This window comes from Triticum aestivum, chromosome 7A, assembly GCF_018294505.1.
Source record: "Triticum aestivum cultivar Chinese Spring chromosome 7A, IWGSC CS RefSeq v2.1, whole genome shotgun sequence".
Taxonomy (NCBI): Eukaryota; Viridiplantae; Streptophyta; class Magnoliopsida; order Poales; family Poaceae; genus Triticum; species Triticum aestivum.
Window position 1 is genome coordinate 78191191 of NC_057812.1, and position 3827 is coordinate 78195017.

Genomic DNA, 3827 nt, shown 5'->3' on the forward strand with positions numbered 1-3827 from the left:
AACGGTGCGGCGGTGGTCGCCGGCATGAAGAACATCAAGGGGCGCAGCCTGTGGTGGGGCGTCCTCGGACGTACATTCGAGAGCGTGCTGACGCACCTCGAGGGCGGCAATGACCCGCCGTTGGCGTACCCCCCGGCGAGGGCGGCCGCCCAGGCGCATCACCGACGCGACGGGCCATCGGCGCCAAGGAGGTTCGGCTCCTCCTCTTCTTCCTCCTCCTCGCGCTCTTCCTCGTACTCCGCCGGCACTCCGACGCTGCTCGGCGTCAAGGCTGAACCCGCGGCGGAGTCGCCGCTCGGCCAGCGCACTCGCAGCGCCGGCATCGTCATCAACGAACTGTGCCGAAATCGGCGAACTTTGTCCAAATATATGCCCAAGTTGGCCGAAATTTGTCGTGTTTAGCCGAACTTCGCCGAACCATGCTGAAATTTTCTATACTTCCTTTTTATTTAATCGCGCCTGGGGACGGCCCTAGGGCCGGCGGCTGGGGACCAACTTGCCCCGAGGCCCATTTTTTGCGCCGGCTCATCCCCAGGCGGCGATTTTAGGCGCCCCCTGAGGGGCCAACGGCTGAAGATGCTCTAAGGGAAGGTCAGGGAGAGAAGAAAGAGAATGGGAAGGAAGAGAGAGCTGACATATGAGACCCACGTGTCATTTAACGGTCAAACAAACAGTCAACAAACCGTTTACCTTATCGTTGTGTGATGCGCGCGCGCTATCAACCACGCTGGAATGGCCGCACCACAGCTGTCCATCTCGCGCGTCCGCATAGACACGTGGGGTGGTGGACCGACCAGGGGCGGATCGCACGCGACCGCGACGGTGATTGGGATTTTTTTCCTCCATCCTCCCATTCCCCGTTCCCACTCCACTCCTCACTACGCCGGCGACGAGCGAAACCCCAATTCCCCACGAAATCCCTACGGCTTCGCGGCGAGCTAGCCGGCGACGAGTCAATTGACGGAGAAAGGTGACGCGCCCAGCGAAGGATCCCGCCCAGCATCCGACGGGTGAGGGCGGCACGCGCGTGCCGGAGAAGGAGGAGAAGGAAGTGGCGATGGGGAAGGAGAAGAAGGAAGCGACACGAAGCTCTGCGCGAAGCGGGGGACGACCCGGAGACGCGAGATCCTGCTGATTCGACGCCTCGAGGTCAGTTTAACATACGATCCCCTCGTCCGCATATCTCTGCTTGCTGGGGTTTCGTCGCCGACGCCCTCGTCGTCATCAACAACCGCAGGAGCGAATCAAATGGGGAGATATGTCCACGAGATAGGGTCGGGGGTAGGGGGAAGGGGGAGGCGCTCCGGAGATTTTTTTCATGCCATTTGGGATGCTGCATCATTTGTTTTCCTCTTCCAGTACGTAGGCACAACAGTTGTGAGGATGTTTTTTTTGTAGGCAAATAGACATAGATAAGTAGGCAAATAAGCGTTGTGTTTTTGCAGGCAAATCATAAATAGAGAATAGGCAATACTGTGTGTTTTTGCAGACAATTCAGATAGAAGAGTAGGACCAATAAGCAGTTTTGGAATGATGTGGGCTTCTGTAGGTTATCAGATAGAGGGTAGGCAGGCAATAATCAGTTCAGAGAATAGGGATTCCTGTGTTTTTTGTTTTAGGCAAATGAGACAGAAGATAGCTCGCCGACGTCCTATGTCGACCTGCAAGAGTTGCGGTGCGGGGAGGGCGGCGTCACGGCGGGGCGGCACGGCATGAGCGTGTTCACGGGCTGGTGGCGGCTGGGGCCGTGCTCCGCTCTAATGGCGGCTACTCAGAAGCACGCAGCCGTACTTCCTGCTGCCGGACGGCGCCGGGGACAAAAGGCGCTTTTTTGTGTTAAACCTGACAGACCTGAACATGTCATGTTAGTTTCAGTTTATGCTTATATGTAATAAACTGAACTAAAGCACGTTTCTGACTTAGTCCTAGTCATAGGATAGATTTTTCAGTTAGTTCGTTTTTTGTAAAACTGGGACGACTTGGCCACGTTTGCATCCCTGGGATGAACTGGATGTATCAATTAAGCTAGTAAAACTGGGACGACTTTAGTTCGATGAACTGGATGTATCAATTAAGCACAGCCAGGTTTCCCTCCGGTTAGAATGCATTCTAGATACAATATCAGGAGTTTAAAGCTGAATTCTATCTGCATTTCACCTTGTCCGCATTCCCCATTTTTTGCCAGCTTCATTCTGCATTTTCCAGCTTACGGTGATGAATTCACACATGTCTGCACAAGCATGTTAAGTGGATAAATGCATGGATTCTTTATCTTAGCCTCTTTTTAAGCTAGCTATTTTTCTGACATTCACCCATACTGAGAAAGCTGTTATATAGTTCATGCACTAGCAAAGTAGTAAAAGATGAGGAGCTTGTGGATAGTGATTTTGTAGGTATGAAATATCTATTTCTTATTTGTGCCTAAGCAACGCTTGAGAGGCTGCATTTTTTTTTACCTTTTTTGCTCAAGATCACGACTGATGCATATGTCGGAAATATTATGTCAATTGGTTCTCTCTTTTAATTTCGTATGATGTTTTGTATGCCTTTTTTGACGGTACTAACACGCATCATGTGTGTAGTCGATGCTGATGCTTAATAACGGATAGGACTGATAACTAGCAAAACACACGTATTTTCTTTTGCTATGCTAAATTGAATACATACACGATGCTTTTTTCGATGAAACCGACAATGATGAGAATTAGTGAATTCATGATGCTTTAACGTGGGCAAGGTTTGCTTTTATGTAGGCAAGGTTTGCCTCCAACAATCGAGCAAAGGGGTTTTACCACACCTGTTTTCTAACTCATATTTTTTTTCAAATGCAGGAAAAAACCAAAATTGAAAAACTAGGGGGGAGGGCATCTTTTTCAGTATCCCTGGAGTGGCAGTTTTTAAGATGGATGACTACCCATATCAACAGAATGGCGAGGTACAGTCGACTCACTTTTTTCCTTTTTCTGTCTCTCACGTGTTCCCACAACATTGCCACGACTTAGGCAGAGAATCACTGAGAACCATCGTTTTCATTTTTATTTCCTGTTTCTTCAATCAGGGTGCAGCAAGAACCGACGCGGCGGCCAGGAACAAAGATGTGGGTTTACAAGTCCGTAGGCGACCAAGAAATAATCAGGTTCAGTCTGGGCAAAGGCATGGGACAACAAACGCATAGGGAAAGTCACAAAAGCTGACAAAAAACCAGAGGGTGGATACGGCAAGCTTCCCGTGAGCTTTTCTTCCTTTTTCTCAAGTAGTTTTTAGTAGACAGCAACATCTTTGATCATACCAGCCTAATTTACATCTTGATCATACCAGCATAATTTTCTTACTTCATTTGTTGTTGTTGTTTTTCCTCTGCGGCTTTATTCACACTGCCAACCAGATGAAGCCAATATACACGAGGAAAAGGGGAATGGTCTTTTTGTTGGTTATGAGGAAGCCGAGAAATTGGAAACTCACATATCCACCAATATCCACCATGTCGTCAAAAAATTGGAAACTGTCACACGTTTTTCGTTGTGATAGGTCGCCGCACCCACAACAACCAAAGTGCCCAAAATATACTTTCTAGCCATCGAAGAACCCAACCCGAATCACCTATCACAAGGAATAAACGGTGGACAAATTAGCGTACCCCCTCCCCTGGTGACCTAGGTCGCTGACCTCAACGAACCAAGTCGCCCAAAACCATCGAACCACCCAACCCGAATCACCTAACACGGGGGACAAAGTCGCCTACCCCCCTCTCCCTTGGTGACCTAGGTCGTCGACCCCGACGAACCAAGTCCCCCAAAACCATGGAACCACCCAACTCAAATCGCCTA

The 3827-nt window shown here is 49.6% G+C and overlaps 1 long non-coding RNA gene across 1 annotated transcript in view; it reads left to right on the plus strand.

Moving 5' to 3' along the window:
• Nucleotides 1-797: 797 nt before the first annotated feature.
• The window catches only part of LOC123152180 (uncharacterized), a 5899-nt gene continuing 2869 nt past the window's right edge, over nucleotides 798-3827 (plus strand). Inside the window, exons 1-3 of the long non-coding RNA XR_006476059.1 lie at nucleotides 798-1149; nucleotides 2832-2935; nucleotides 3059-3228. This is a non-coding gene — a long non-coding RNA (uncharacterized lncRNA). The remainder of the gene's footprint in view (nucleotides 1150-2831; nucleotides 2936-3058; nucleotides 3229-3827) is intronic.